This window comes from Rhinatrema bivittatum, chromosome 5 (genome assembly GCF_901001135.1).
Source record: "Rhinatrema bivittatum chromosome 5, aRhiBiv1.1, whole genome shotgun sequence".
Taxonomy (NCBI): Eukaryota; Metazoa; Chordata; class Amphibia; order Gymnophiona; family Rhinatrematidae; genus Rhinatrema; species Rhinatrema bivittatum.
The window spans coordinates 57,735,391-57,752,545 of record NC_042619.1 but is presented as its reverse complement, the minus strand read 5'-3'; positions in this window follow the sequence as shown (position 1 = coordinate 57,752,545).

Sequence of the window (17,155 nt, the reverse complement as noted above, 5' to 3'; positions counted from 1 at the left end):
GGTCAGTCTTGATGTCTGTCTTCCAGTTCCTGATGCCCGTGATCCAGTCCAGATGTCCATCCTCCGTTCCTGATCTCTATGATCCAGTCCAGATGTCCGTCCACCGTTCCTGATATCCTGAACCCTTGGTTCCTCATTGCCACCCTTCTTGGCGTGCCATGTTGTGGTCCGCGACCAGCTCCACGGGCGGGCTGAGTAGGGCACTCATGGTACAAGGCCTTCCTCATTGCCGCAGTGCAAGCCTCCGGGAGACCTCCGTCTTGAAGCCTTGCTCCTGAATCTCTAGTTCCCGGTCTATGGAGTTCCCTTGTGCCTGCTCCGTCCATGTTTTAGACTCTGCATGAACCTGTGTCACTTCAGCATGGTCCGCGAACAGCCACAGGCGGCTGTGTAGGGCATGCCCCGGTGCAGGCCTCTACAGTTCCTGGGACATGTTCCTCTCACTCGCTCCACTATCTCGTCTAGAGTCTGCCCCGCATCCAGTGTGGTCCGCGACCAGCCCAGCAGGTGGACTGTGTTGGGCACACTGTGTCGCAGTCTCAACCCAGCACTTTGCTACTGAATCCTCATCTTCAGTACTTTGCTCCTGAATCCTTGTCTTCAGTACCTTGCTCCTGAATCCTCGTCCAAGTATCCACGTCTTCGCCTGAGTCTTCGTCCAAGAATCCACATCTTCGCCTCAGTCTTCGTCCAAGTGTCTTCGCCTGAACCTTCCATGTTCCAAGGCCTTCGTTTGCCTCTGGCCTCCGTCTGGCCTGCCATTTCTTGCCGTTATCCAGCGGCAGGTCCGAAAGGGCTTGGAATGGTTGGAGGACCGTTCAAAGACCACCATTGCATTGTTGGTCTTCCCGGAGCGTGCAGGTCCAGTGGAGGGTCAGTGCCTTCAGTCATCCTTGCCTTCAGGCCAGCCTTGCTCCTGCTCCAGATTCCATTGTCTATCTTCAGTCTAGCCTTGCTCCTGTCAGGCCCATGCTTGGGCATGCCTTGTCTGCCTTGGCACCTCTTCGGAGTTCCTCTGGGGTTGAGCCATTGTCCTAGATCACACAATCCCTTGGAAAGTGGAACCACTTTCCTAGCGCTTCTTAACAGCTACTGTTGTTTGTGCCCCTTTCTCCTCTTTTGGTGCTTTGGAGAGTTCATGCCATGGTTGTTGGTGTCCTGGGTTGTTCATGTCATGATTTTTGGTGCCCTTTACCCCCTTATGGTATCTTGGAGTATTTTCACCACTGCATGTAAGGCTTAGTCCCTCTCACAGTGTTTTTGGCAGTTCTTACCTCTGCTGGTTCCACTTTTCACCACTCCAGGTGCTGCTGCTACATGTTTACAAGTTTCATTAAACATGGATAGAAAAACTTAACATTAGAATCAAACATATGATGCATTGCTTCCCCAAGTGATTTTAATGGAAACTAATAAGGATGCACATATGGATAATTTGAATGTGAAATTTGATTCAAATGAATTGATTTTCAGTTAGGTTTGGGTCATCCAAAAAAGTTAGGTTTGAGACAACCAAAAAAAGTTAGGTTTGAGACAACCAAAAAAGATTATTTTGGAAAAAGATTCACAAATATTCCAATAATTATAAGGAATTATTTAATCTAGTGGCCAAATTAACTAATGATTCAAAGCAAACAGGGGAAGATCTTAATGAAGATCGGTGTAATGAAATGGCAGGCTTCTTTAAAGAGAAAGTAGAAAAGTTACTAGCCGATTTTGATGACAATACACAACAGACAATAACTCTCGACACTAAAGAACTTCCAAAGTGGAACAGCTTTGACGATATTTCAGAAATGGAAACTGAATCTTTGTTGAAAGCTATGAATCCGGCAAGCCACTCTTTAGACTCTATCAGTATAACAGATTTAAAATTAATCTCGGAGGTGGCAGTACCAAAACTCACAAAAATTATTAATTCATGTTTAAAAGAAGGAAATCTCCCAACCAATCTGAAAGGTGAAATTGTGCATCCTATTCTTAAGAAGAAAAGCTTAGATCCATCTATATTGAACAATTATCATCCGGTTTCTAACCTTTCTTTACTGGCAAAGATGGTAGAAAAGGCAGTTTTAAAACAATTAACATAACATCTGGAATCTAATGACATTTTATATCCATCACAATTTGGTTTTAGATGTCACTTTAGCACAGAAACATTGCTTTTATCTCTTTCAGACACGGTTTTAAGAGGGATGGATCATGGGAAAGCATATCTGCTCATTCTTTTGGATTTATCTGCAGCCTTTGATACCGTTAATCATAAATTTTTAATTAGGAGACTAGCAGAAATAGGAATTGAGGAAACTGTTTTAGAATGGTTCGAATCTTTCTTAACGAACCGTTTTTTTCAAGTTCAACTGAAAAATACATGCTCCAACAAAATTAACCTTAACACAGGGGTTCCACAGGGCTCCTCATTGTCAGCCCCTTTGTTTAATATCTACATGTTACCAGTCTGTAGGCCGTTGTCAGGGCTTGGATTGAAATATTTTTTATACGCGGATGATATTCAAATTTTGCTGCCAATAGAAACATCAGTAGAGGACACGTTCAAGCTCTTATCAGTATACATGAAGGCTATTAAACAGTTGCTTAGCCAGATGAGGCTTGTTCTTAATGCCGAAAAGACGGAGATTATCATGTTGGAAAGAAAGACCTCCCTAAGAGAAATAAAACAGATACACTTGCATGACAATATCATCCTACAATTCTCAGAATTTATCAGGGACTTAGGAGTGATAATTGACCCAGAATTCACATTTAAAAGACATATCTCAACAAAGGTAAAAGAAGGATATGCAAAATTGCTAATGCTTAGAAGGCTGAAACCATTATTAGACACAAATGATTTCCATATAGTCTTGCAGGCACTCGTGTTTGAAAGTTTAGCTTATTGCAACTCACTTTTGTTAGGACTGCCAGCATCTACAATTCATCCCTTGCAGGTACTACAGAATGTGGCAGCCAGAATCTTAACAGGGACTAGAAAGAATGATCACATCACGCCAGTCTTGGCTAAATTACACTGGCTACCGATCGAATACCGAGTCAAGTTCAAGGCTATGTGTATTTTGCATAAATTGATTTTCGCTGACCAGGTAGATTGGTTAAATACAGCAATAAAATTGCATGTTCCACAGAGAAACTTGCGTTCAGCAAATAAGCATCTCTTAACTCTACCAAATGTCCAGTCGGCTCATCTGAACCAGGTGAGGGATAGAGCATTGTCTTTAGCAGGCCTGGGAATTTGGAATTCGCTTCCAGGAGCCTTGAGGTTAGAGCCAAACCTAAAAAAGTTTAAACGAGAGCTTAAGACCTGGTTTTTTAGTAAAGCATATTCGAGTCAAACTTAAGTGATCTTAGACCGCCTGCAATGAATTTTAAGGTACTAGATTTGTACTCACTTTTAGTTCTTATTTGAAAAGTTATTTTAGACAGTACTGACTTTTAGTTTGTACTTGAAAAGTTATTTTAGACTGTAACAAAATGCATTTTAACTAATTTTAATTAGGATAGGATCTTTAATGTACTATCTGAATGATTCTATGATTTGAATTTATGTTTGATTTTAGGTATTTTATAGTTTTAGTTAGGAAATTTTGCTATTTTGTTATGTATTATTTAGAAGTTTACAATGTATTTTAGGTATTAGGAAAATGTTATTTTAACCTGTTGTGAACCGTTTCAATGGACCCTGAGTGACGGTATACAAAAAAAAGCTAAATAAATAAATAAATAATAAATAGATGTGCTCAGGCTCCCAAAAAATGCAAATCCTTTTCAGGTTGGACTCAATGTCTATGAGGGAAGCAAAGCCAGGCAGCATAGCTAGATGGTAATGAGACAAGGAAGAAACAGGACCAATCAGCCTAAACCAGCTGACAACTCTTTGAAATATCTTCCCAATTCTTTTTTAGGTAATAGTGATTCTAAGAGCTTTTGGAGCAGCTTTAATGATTTTCTTCTCAATCATTCATCTGTTGGAACTCAGCGAGAGAGAATACAAAGATTATGAAGCTCCTTGCTTCAAAGTTATAGACAAAAAGAAAAGATCAGGGGCTCTTAGGAAAGATTGGGCCATTGCAGAAAGACTAAATGAATTCTTTGCTTCCGTGATTACTAATGAGGATGTTGGGGAGATATCAGTTCTGGAGATGGTTTTCAGGGGTGATGAGTCAGACGAACTGAAAAAAATCACTGTGAACCTGGAAGATGTAGTAGGCCAGATTGACAAATTAAAGAGTACAAATCACCTGGACCGGATGGTATGCATCCTAGGTTACTGAAGGAACACAAAAATGAAATTTCTGATCTATTAGTTAAAATTTGAAACCTATCATTAAAATCTTCCATTGTACCTGAAGACTGGAGGGTGGCCAATGTAACCCCAATATTTAAAAAAGGCTCCAGGGGTGATCCTGGATAACTATAGACCAGTGAGCCTGACTTCAGTGCTGGGAAAAATAGTGGAAACTATTCTCAAGATCGAAATCGTAGAGCATATAGAAAGACATGGTTTAATGGAACACAGTCAACATGGATTTACCCAAGGGAAGTCTTGCCTAACAAATCTGCTTCATTTTTTTGAAGGGGTTAATAAACATGTGGATAAAGGTGAACTGGTAGATGTAGTGTATTTGGATTTTCAGAAGGCATTTGACAAAGTCCCTCATGAGAGGCTTCTAAGAAAACTAAAAAGTCATGGGATAGGAGTCGATGTCCTTTCGTGGATTACAAACTAGTTAAAAGACAGGAAACAGAGAGTAGGATTAAATGGTCAAATTTCTCTGTGGAAAAGGGTAAACAGTGGAGTGCCTCAGGGATCTGTACTTGGACCGGTGCTTTCAATATATATATATAAATGATCTGGAAAGGATGATCATGCCACCTTGTAAGCTGCTTTGTGTTGCGCTCGGGGGTGGACCCTTGTCCTGGAGCCATGGAGAACGCCCCCTGGGGACCAGGAAGCACCTGCCCCCAGGAGGTGGAGCACTGAAAGAGACAGAGGCTAGGATGAGCTTCACCACTGGAAACCTGCGATCCCCCTGGGTGGAGCCCATAGGGACCCAGGCCGCTTGGACTTAGGTGGGCCTCGCAGAGTCTCCTGGAGAGGTAGTAGACAGGCATGCCCACGGACAGCAAGGGAGAGCTGTTGGACTTGAGATCATAAATCAGATGGAACAAGGAAGACCAGAACAGGTAGGCAATGACAAGGTGAGGGACAGAGTCAGAATTGGGGAACGTAGTCAATCAGGCAGAGGTCAGAATCTGAGGATCAGTCCGAGGAGTGGTCAATAATGCAGAGGTCAGATTCTTGGGGTCAGATGAGGTCACAAGGCAGGCAGAGGTCAGAAGGCAGGCAGCAGGCAGAGAGGTCAAGAAACAGGGTGAGGTCAATTCCAGAGAGAAAGTCCGAGAGTACTACCTGGGGTGACAGACAGATGAACACTGGAACAGAAGGATGCTGGAACAGTAGGATGCAGGAACAAGGCTGGAACAGAAGGATCCTGGAACGAGACGGGAACAAGACTGGAACAAGGCTTAGAAGCGCAGTGACAATCTAGCACATAATCCCGACCCGATTGCCAAGGCATGGAAGTGCAAGCAGGGACTTCCTTCAATCAGGACGCGCCGCGGAACTAAGACCCGCCCCTGGCCCTGCAAGAGGCCAGGCGGTCTGCGTGCGCACACGCGTAGGGGCGTGGCCAATGCTACTGGAGACGCCGAACTCCGGCGTGAGGCCTGGTGCGCAGTGGAAGGCCTGGCAACTGCCTCCATGACACGCCGGGGCCTGGAAGAGCTTGTGGCTGCTGCTGGGGAGACCGACCCGGGACCTGCAGGAGAGCCAGAGAATCAGAACCATGCGCAGGCTGGATGCGGACAGGGCGCGCATCACCCTCATTGATTATAATGGAAACAAACGACCCAAAATAAACAAATATCTTCTAATTCAAGGGTAGATGAAATCCCTCATGCTATCCAGTCTTTCAATTTGGGCTGATTAGCATGGGAGATTTTGGCTCCAGTATGAATGGGAGTGTTAAATCTTTGCCTTTATCAGGCCTGCAGGTATTAGCAAGAGAAGATTGCATGGGTCTGATAAAGCTTATTTGCATATAACACTTTTATTTATATACAAATAAGTTCTAGTATTTCACATATTTATTTATTTCATATATTCTGAGGGGGTTTGGAAGGGAAGGAAGGTTTTACAGTGAAAGGGCCAGTTTTTAAGAAAAAGGTAGGTGTTTAGGAAGGTGACGAGCCATCACTGTGTGGTTTGAAAAGTATTGGGCAGCTCACTCCATACATTAATAAAACATCAACCTACAATGACAAACAGCATTCTTGACAGTAAGTATATTAAGTTTAGGAGAGATGACAATAATCAAATGCGTTGAAAACACTTCATTTGTAAACCAATTTCATGTTTGGACTCAAATGCATATCAAAACATATGAATCTTCAGCATTTTTTTTTTAAAGATTTCATGCACTCTGTAATCCTCATCTCATAAGGAAGTGAGTTCCATAGCATGGGACCTAATACAGAAAAAATTCTTTCATGCGAGTCTGCCAGATATATTAAGCGAAGGGGTTTGTACTTGTATATTAATGTGATGGGAAACCATCTTAATACACGTTAAAGCCTTAAGGCCGGATTTTTAAATCTACGTGCGTGGGGTACATTTGTGCATGGTAGCTGGCACGCATGTTATAAAATCCGGGGTCGGCACTCGCAAGAAGGTGCACACTAATGCACCTTGCATGCACCGAGCCGTAGGGGAGCCCTGATGGATTTCCCTGTTCCCTCTAAGGCCGCTCCAAAATCGGAGCAGCCTCGAAGGGAACTTTCCTTCGCCTCCACACCTTCCCCTCCCTTCACCTCCCTAATCAACCCCCCAGCCCGAAAATTTAAAAAACCCTTACTTTTGTTACAGAAGTTGGCAGGCCAGGCATAACTTGCGCGTGCTGGCCAAGTGCCGGCACGCGATCCCCCGGCTAAGCGGCCTAGCAGAGGCCTGGCCACGCCCTGCCCTGCCCCCTCCCGCCCCTATTTTCAAGACCCGGGACATACGCACGTTCCGGGGCTTGTGTGCGTCACCGGTCCTATGCAAAATAGGCTCGGCGTGCGCAGGAGCGTGTTTAAAAGGGTTCCGCGTGTATATTACGAGCATAACCCTTTAAAATCCACCCCTTACTGCATAGCACACTATTTTTAGCATGTGCAAAAAAGTGTTAGCATGCAAGTTAAACATTATTGCACAAGCCTCCTTGATCCTTAGCAAAATCTCAAAAAAGAAAACATTCACAAAAGTTAATGTTCTAATTTCTCCTACCGTTGTGTTTTTATTTCAAAAAGATTTTGAAAGAACAAATCAATAAAGAGATTCATATTTCATTTGTTTTATTATACTGCCATGTGCTTCCATGTGAAAGGTGTTTTCTAACACTATAGAAAGTCATTAGCACTTGCCTTCACCAGAACTGCCTGCTAGTCCTGAAGGTGCAAGCTGCCTGTGCTCATAGCTTTCAGCAACACTTTAGCAGATAGCACTGTAGAGGTGTTTCGTGCCAAATGGACTTCAATTTAGCAGTACTTCCTGTCAAAAGATTCTGTCATCACATAATACTTATGACTGAAGTTAGATATTCCTCATCCAAGCTTTTGGAAAATAATATTATAAATTACAAATTGTTATAGTGTTTAATATTTTTCTCAAATGACACTTCAACTGTGAGGTTCCATCAGGTTCCTACTCTCAGAGCATCCCCAGAATTTACAACTAATTGGTTGATATGAAACTTGCTTTGGCAGCCTGGGGTGGATGAATGATAGAAGGCATTGCAATAGCAGTTTAAAAGTCAGTGCTGCTTCTATTCCACCACTGTAGACAAGATGAAACATCTTTTGGGCAACATTTATAAAGACAACAAGACAGCTTACCTTCAGCAGTAATTCAAAAGGTCCTATAAACAATCCAAGCAAATAACAGAAGGATTTTACCTGTTCTAAGATCAGGACTCCAGAGAGAGAGATAGTATGAGGCATGAGACCTTTAGCATCTTTCAATTGCTCTTTTTTTTTTTTTATAGAGGTTCTTATGGGACAGTAAACAAGAAACAAAACTGTTAGCATCTCTTTGGCATGCAGAAGGCTCTCGTGAGACTGTGTTTCAAAGGAACAGCCCTCCATTCCTTTCTATGTAAAGGTCTAGCAAACGCTTCTCATCCTCTTCTAAGTCAGTATGGCCTTGCCTTTTGTTATAAATTTTCTCTTGGGACACATGGATATAAAGTATAGATAATATGCAACTTATATTGGTGTGCTGTACCACGAACAGAAGTACTGTTTAGAATAACAACGCAAAGAGGATGCATTATATTTTACTGAGATGAGAAAAAGCTAAGCTGACAGATACATTGCTAAGAGGCATAGATGTAATATTTTATTTCTTCTAGCCTTATTGTTGCAGTACAGCTTTACACTTGAGCACCATTTCCTTGGGTTCTCATTTCTTTAACATTCTTTTCATCCTCTTTGCAGCCCAAGAAGTTAAGGACAAGTTTTCCTTTATAGTTCTTGTTAGGAAGGGTAAACGTGTGCAAGTTGATTTGCATACCTACTTTCAAATATTGAAAGTATGCAAATAAATTATATCCCACCTTTGAAATGACTCTTTTTAGTACACATAAAAGTGTGTTTATGTGTACAACCCACAGACAATTTTTAAAAGCCCATCTATGTGCATAAAACATTTTGAAAATCAGGCCTACAATGCACATTTATTAGTGTCTTCTTAGTAATAGACTCCCTATAACTGTTAAATTCTCAGTCAGGCTATATCTTCAGGTAAACAATTTAGAAAGAGGGGAACATGAATTTATAAAACACAGTCAAGAGCAAGAAAAGTAGGCAAGCTTGTTTAGCCTCCTGTATGTAATGTACAATGGCATCATGCTGGGAGTATGCTCTGTGTGTTTCCTTTATCCAATTCCAAATATTGCTGATGTCAGGAGGGATTTTGCAAATTCAAAAGAGATAGTGAGCCTCATGCATGTTGTAATGATGCTGCTAATGCAAAACATAGATTAGAGCAAGGAAGGTAAAAAAAAAAAATCCCCATATAAAGGGGATTTAGTTGAGCTTTTCACATTGCACAGGGAATTTCAGTAACCTTTTCAAAAGACAGATTATTATTTTTGCCTGCTCAGACAAATACATTTTTTGCTAGAAATGTTTTCAAAATTCCCAAGGTGAGGTGATTGAAACCCCAGGTTTACAGAAAACATGACTACAGAGGCACTGGGTGGGGTGGGGTGAGGAATTCATGTGCATAAAAGCAGTAAAAAGTAAGATATTCTAAATGGCCTCATTTCTATTTATAGCCATTTCTAGGTACAGCTGGGAAAGCTGGTATGAGTCTCGACCTGGGAAACATCAAACTAGGTTGAGAGAACATTGCACAAATCTCATCTTTGTGTGAGTTTCCTCACTCCAAAGGTCATCAAATCTTCACAAGTGTACTGTTCTGTTTGTACGTCTCACTCTGAATGTCAAAGGGGCCCCCTAACCCTTACACTACTACTTAAACCTCACCTCGAGTTACTAGGTGGGCCTCATATAGAGGTATAAATACTGTACTATTAGGGCCTTAAAGCTAGTCTCTCTCTCTGCACCAATTGTGGTACTTACTACAAAGTGTGAAAAAGTTATCACATCCTGTGCTAAGAAAGTGCACTTTGCAATAAATGGGCTATTACCATAAAACACACCCCTTTTCCTATCACATGCAATATTTACTGCATTTTGATAAATCTAGGCACCTACATTTAGTCAGTTAATCAGCCCGATCCATTGTTTTCATCTTTCACCCCTTGCTGCATAGCTTATCTGCTTCTCTGTTGTTCTACTGTCCTGTGTTCATTTTTCTGTTCTTTCTTTCATATATTTTTTACATTTCTTGATGTGTCCGTGGCCCTTCAGTCTCCATTTTGTGCACGCTACCATTGTTTTGTTCATGATTTTCTTTTTCTCTCAAATGTATAGTCTCTAATTTTGACACTCATGTTTTTTTTCCCATGACCATTTCTTTCTGCTGATCTCATTTACAAAACCTGTTGGATATGAAATCTCCTTATGTTGCCGAAACAGTAAGTATCCAGGGACTGGCCCAACATTTCTTCTAGCATCCAAAACATACCTGTGCCCTTTACAGACCTCTGAAGTTTTGTGGCAATAGATCTAGCAGTTAGGATGATCTGATCGGTTGAATGTATTACATATGGCATTTTTTTTTTAAACACAAATCTGATCTGATAATCACTCATGAACCTTGCAAGGTCCAAAAGACATAATCCCCTCCTAGTGCCTAGATGCCCACAAAATTGTATTCACTTATCTCTTGCCAATTTAAATTATAAAGAGGGAACGTGCACAGATACACAATCTGCAACATACACAGACATCCTGTATGATCCAATAAATCTCTGTTCATTATAGAATTGAGGCTAATGACAGTCTTATGGTAATATCAAGCAATATACATAAATTTTGAATTGTGATGTATGAAGAGTTCTAATACATGTTCTGGAAATTCCATTTGAGCTGGTGGCAAAAAACAGTGTCATTGAATTGTTTAAGAAAAAATATTCTACAGAATAATACTGGTCTGCATTTTAAGCTCTGAAAGAGAGGATGAATATTATTATTAGGGTTATGGTTCCAGAAGTTAGAAAGTGGAGGGTAAGTGGATGGTATAATCTTCCCATGTTATATCATGAGCTACTGGCCACAGGAAAGGAATTTCCTTCATCACCAGCAAGATCATTCTTGGCCAGTTTAGGGGATGTATTTTCTCACTAGCTGTGGTAATGATGTGTTATCACTAATGCTTAATGTAACTATAGCAGTAGTGTATCAAATTCAAACCGAGCTGGCATTTGCTGGTAACAGTAGAACATTGTGGTTTCATGAACAAAAAGCTGATATCACCACTGAATACAATTGCTGCTGCTGCAATCAGAAGCAAAATTATTATATTTTATATCTGAATTGGGCCACCAACTGATCAAGGTTAAAACCAGGTCAGAACAATTGCATCATTAATTTAAGAAAAAAAATGAGATATTTCCATCGACTTTAGAAAACGTTAAACAAAAGCCATTTTAATTCAGGTCTGCAGAAGTACATTAACAAAATGGCCTAAATGTAATATATTTTCTGTGAAGTCTTATGCAGAATGCCTCAGTTTATAACTCTATATGAAGAGTCTTGTCAAGGCTGAAAAGAATGTCTGTTAAAGATTACATGTCCTCATTCAAATGTTGTAGTAATTACTGCTGCCAATAGGAGATTTTCATGCTGTATTTCATGCCAAAGGATACCTGAAGTCTTATTATTTTGAAAACAGGAAGGGCAATTTTTGGAAGTCATTTATGTGGGTAATGGCTGAAAATTGTCCATCTCTTACCTAGCTAAAAGTACGTACAAAGAACAACAACATACATGTAGCTGGGTAAAAAGTAGGCATTTATAGGAGCATGGATAGGTCAGTAGAAGAGAATACTATACATTAGGGGTGTGCATTCGGATTGACCGCATTAGTAAAACGCAACTCATATTTTTTTTTTACTTAAAAAATTGATTCGACATAAACGATCGGATTTCCCACATATCGAACATAGATATGTTCGATATGTGGGAAATCGCGATTGTTGAGCCAAAATAAAAATATAAACCCCCTCACCCTCCTTAATCCCCCCCCCCCCCCCGACTTACCACAACTCCCTGGTGATGGAGCGAGGAGTGAGGACGCCATTTCTGCAATCCTTGGCGAGAAGCATGTGACGTCGGCGGCACGTCGAGTGACGCCGGCGTCACGTGATTCCCGGCTCCTTCGCGCCGGACGGCTCGTTCGGCCCAAAAAGAACTTTTGGCCAGCTTGGGGGGGTCAGGAGGCCCCCCCAAGCTGGCCAAAAGTTCTTTTTGGGCCGAACGAGCCGTCCGGCGCGAAGGAGCCGGGAATCACGTGACGCCGCGTCACTCGACGTGCCGCCGACGTCACATGCTTCTCGCCAAGGATTGCAGAAATGACGTCCTCAGTCCTCGCTCGATCACCAGGGAGTTGTGGTAAGTCTGGGGGGGGGGATTAAGGAGGGTGAGGGGGTTTAAATTTTTTTTTTGCACATATGTACATATACCCAACTCATTGGATTTTTTTTATGTCCATATTGGCCGCAAGTGGGACCCCCTTTCGGACATAAAAAATATGAACATAAAATTTTGCTCTGCACATCCCTACTATACATAGATTTATTTTCAAATTTATATGCACTATGCTCAAGGGAGAAATTACCTGTGGAAAAGCAGATATTTAATCTTATGTTCTAGTGTTCTAGTGTTCAGACACCTTGTTTAATGTAACGCCTCTACCGCAACTGTTTTGTTAGAATGGAAACCGATTTGATTTGATATTTGTATCGAGAATGTCGGTATATAAAAATTCTAAATAAATACATAAATACTTTTATCCCAGGGCAATTTTCAGAGGGAAAGTATTATGTAAATCTTCCTGTGAACAAGCACCAAAGGCCAGGCAAGATACTCATGTGTCCAAAGCTCAGCTAAAGAGAGATTTGCATCTTTATAGAGAAACTGGCATAGCACAGAAGGAAGACGTACAAAAGAGGAACCAGTGTGGGTCAGCCTGACAACAATTAGCAGAGAGAATGAAGCAGTTTGCCTGGGTACCAAGGTGAAATGCAGAATCAGAGCTGGGACATTTGTGGTCATAAGGGGGCTATACTGGCTTAGGGATAGGAAAAAGTACCCTTTTTTGGTGCATGGTAAATGACAAATTACAAGAGGTCTGGGTAATGCATGATGGAGGGGAGGGAACGGAGGGGTATGGAGCCTATAGCAAGAATACTGTATATAAGAAAGAGATGTAATAGCTCTCTGAAAGAGTTTGGAGAGCAGTCAAACACTGCACTCTGTGTAACTGTTCTCTTTCCTTTCACCAATACCAATAAACAGTAGACAATTTTTTCTTGTGGACCCTTGGGTCGAGGTGGGGTTGATGCAACCCGTAGGTAGGGACCTATGGTTCCCCACCGTCAGCAGGCGGAGTGGGCTGATGAACAGAGGCCGTCTGGAGCTTAACCAATACCAGCCCTCATTCCCCTCAAGCTGAGCCTTTGGGTGCCGGGGCCAGCTGGACTTAGGTGGGCCTCTTTGTGTTGTCGATGAGGAGATAGAGGTCAGCCCAGAGACAGCATGAGAGAAATGGTACAGTCTTGCACTGGACAAGGTAGTGTCCAGAAGACTCGGGTGCCAATGGAACGAAGACAGACAGGGGGTGCCCGAGCAAGAGCAGGCCAAAGCCTGAATAGACCAAGTCCAGGACGTAGGCTGAAGAGGCATTGTAGAACAAGCTTGAGTTAGGACTGGCGGCAATCTGGAAATAGTGGCAAGCAAGGCTGAGGTCTGATCCTGGAGATAATCAAGTGTAGTTAAACGATGCAGAGATCTGGGTCTGGAGAGAGGCAGCAACATAGTCAGGCAATGCAGAGGTCTGGGTCTGGAGAGAGGCAACAACGTAGTCAGGCAATGCAGAGGTCTGTGTCTGGAGAGGCAACGGGGTGATCAGGCAAAACAGAGTCAAAGTCCATGTAGGTAATCCGAGGAAAGGTGAAGAGCAGGAACGTTGGAGCAAAGGAATCAGGAACCAGGATCAGTGAGGAACAGAAACACGGGAGTGAAACGAATCTCTCAGGAGGCAACGAGTATTCAACCAGCGAGGGAACCTGTTGCAAAGGCAAAGCTAGGGAGCGTAGCCCGGGCTTAAGTACCGGTGCTCCGCTGACATCATCATCCGGGGCTGCGGCTTGGTTCCCTCTGCGGGCCCTTCTTAAGCACTAGTGATGCAAGCGTGCATGACTAAGGAGGGGTGCCGCGCCAAGTAGCAGCGTTTCTCCACGGGCCACGCAGAGATGCCCGACATGGAGCAATGGCAGTGGTGTCTGGACCGGAAACACCAGGGTCTGTAGCTGATCCGGAGGCAGCAGGGGAGGCCCGAGGACGGAACTGGCAGCCTGCCACTGCCAGAGATGAGGAACCAGGTACTGGGGTTACTGTAGAGAGGTGAGGGTCTGCCGCCGTCGGCATATGTAACAGTATCCCTTCCTTTACACCCCCCTTGGAGGTCTGGGTTTGCCCGGATGGGCTCGATGAAAATGCAGGAAGAGGGTTTTGTCCAGGATGTTTCTAGCTGGTTCCCTCGAGTTTTCTTCGGGGCTGTAACTCTCCCAGGAAAGGAGGTATTCCCACCGGCGGCTCCTATGTTGGATGTCAAGGACTTCATGTACCTTTGAGCTCCTATCAGCCACCAATGGAGGTGGTTCAGGAGCCGTTTGAGAGGGCCAGGACAGGACCACTGGTTTTAGAAGAGATACATGAAACGTATTGCATATTCCCAGCGTAGGTGGCAGCCGAAGCTGATATGTAAGTGGTCCAATGCGTCGAATGACCGAAAATGGTCCAATGTACCTTGGGGCGAAACTTTGAGAAGGTATCTTGAGTCGGATATACCGAGTGCTCAACCAGACGTTCTGACCGGGAAGGAATTCAGGGGCCGAGCGTCAGTGACTGTCAGCAGATCTCTTGGCCCGGGAAGTGGCTTAACGTAAGTGAAGGTTCATCTGTTCCCAAAAAGTCTTGAGGGCATTGGCGGTAGCCTGTGCAGCAGGGGAAGGTACAGATAGAGGTATGGAAATGGTGGTTGTGGTTGCTTCCCATAGACAATGGAAAATGGTGACGTGCCTGTAGCAGTGGCGATGTAGGAATTGTGAGAAAACTCTGTGCAAGGAAGAAGTTCAGACCAATTGTCTTGGCGGTCATTTATGAGGGCACGGAGAAAAGCCTTCAAAGAGCGATTCATATGCTCAGCTTGTCCATTGGCTTGAGGGTGGTAAGCAGTTGTTAGACTGATATTAATGCCGAATTTTCGGCAAAGGGCGCGCCAATATCTAGCAAAAAATTGAGGACCTCTATCAGAGACAATGTCCTTGGGAAGGTGTAGAACATACTGATGGAAAAAATACCAGAGGCCTCAAAATGAATTAAGGCTCTGAAGAAAGAAGAAGAAGCTATGGTGAACTATGGCCTAGTTTTGCAAAGCAACATATGAACTATGGCCTAGTAACACACACATTAGCAGAATCCAGGTGAAACGTCAACAAGTAAGTCACAGGATGAGCATAAGATAAGAAGATGAAGGATCGGAGAAAGGGTATCTGTGAAGATAACAGATCTGAAAAAGGGTATCTGTGAAGAAAGTTTGTGCATATGAAGTAAGATAAGATTAAACGGGAACAAAGAGTAGCTGCACTTAGCAGCAAGGTTAACTGAAATCTTGTGGTTTTGGAACAAATAGTAGTTATCAATTAGCTTACAGAAAATGTATATAAAAAGAGCTTGCAAAAAGAAAAAATTAAGCAAATGTTCCAGACCATAGATGTGCTATGTACATGTTGTAAGTATACCTTTGCTTCCTGCGTATACCATTGCTTATACTCAGTATAATAAATATATTATTGTGTGATTTAAGACTTAGTCAGAGTTGTTATTACAAACAATTGGTGAAGAATGCGGGCATTCGTCACGTGTTTGCGGAAGCAACTCTGATTATTTCTTGGGAAGAGTAGAAGATTTACGTTCTCTTGGTTTGATTCCCTAGGGCTCAGATTGATCAGCTGCAGCCCAATCGGTAATTAAAAGCCAAGAGTCCTGTGTAAATCGTGGTGATAGTTTTGAGAAAAGGCGCCTGAGGTTTTAACGCTGCAGCAATTGTTGTTTTTCTTGTATTTACTGTGTGGGTTAATATTAGCGTGTATATATTTTGTGTTCTTATTTTGTTTTGGTTACTATATACAGTTATATGTGCGTAGCCTAAGTAAACGACAGTTTAAAATGGTTAAAACACACCCCACCCCTAAAAGGGTCCCAGAAGGACAATTAGGACAGCCTAACACGTTACATACATTATATGTTAACAGTGATGATACATGTACGGCTGTCCAGCATGTAATTAATTTATTTCCATTTGAAAAAGACCTTATTAAGAAAACAAATGACAAATGGGGTAAATACTCTGCTAAAGATTCCTTTCTTTCCTGGCCCATGGAAGGATCTTTGAAACTTAGTCATTTATTGCCATTGTTAACATTCCTACAAGATAATAAAAAGAAAAATAGTCTAGAGAAACACCTGCATGTCTGGAATTTATTTTCAGTGACAGGTGACTTATATACAGCTGATAAAGAAATAAAAAAGAAAAATAAGGTTATAAATGAAATAGGATCAAAATCCCTAAATCCGCCCCCATATGTGACTACATGTGCCCTGCTGGAAGACAGTGATCACGAAATTTTAATGCCCATGCCCATACCAGCAGGCTATGGTCCGTTAAAAGGTCCTGTACAAAAGCCTAAACCCTTATATCCGGATTTGGAACAAGCAGCTAAATTTGAACAGGAAGCTGCTGAGCTTTTCCCTGGAACAGATAACTTTAAAATTAAGGGATTAGTGCACCTGACACCTGCCGATGGCAAGGACTGTCAGCAATTACGGGCTGATGTGTTATCAGATACCCCACAGAGTCGGTTAACAGAAACGGCTCAAGGGTCATCCTTGACACCAGAGATGATTAAAGAAAGGATTAAAACGAATGAGGAAGGTTCATATGGGGCTCCATGGTGGACCACTGTTAAGACAGAATTAGGCAATGCAAATATAAACACTCCTTGCCACCCAGAAGGGCCAGTAAATGAAGCACAGCTTGCAGAAATAAGGGAATTAATCGGCAAATATTGTACGGAGTCAGAAGATTGGGAATATATTCAGAAAGGTCTAGACATATGGTTAAAATGTATACAAGATTTAAACTCGCCACCTTTTAAGGGCATAAGAAATAAGAAAGATAATTTGGAGTGTCCTATCTTTCTAAGAGATAATGGGCAACAGCCACCCATTGCAGCCTATAAACCATATACGCCAGTTGATATTAGTACAATTATACAAAAATTGCCTAGTATACATAAAGGAGCAAGGCTCTGGCTCGAGGCAATAGATACTAATACGGCCGGAACAC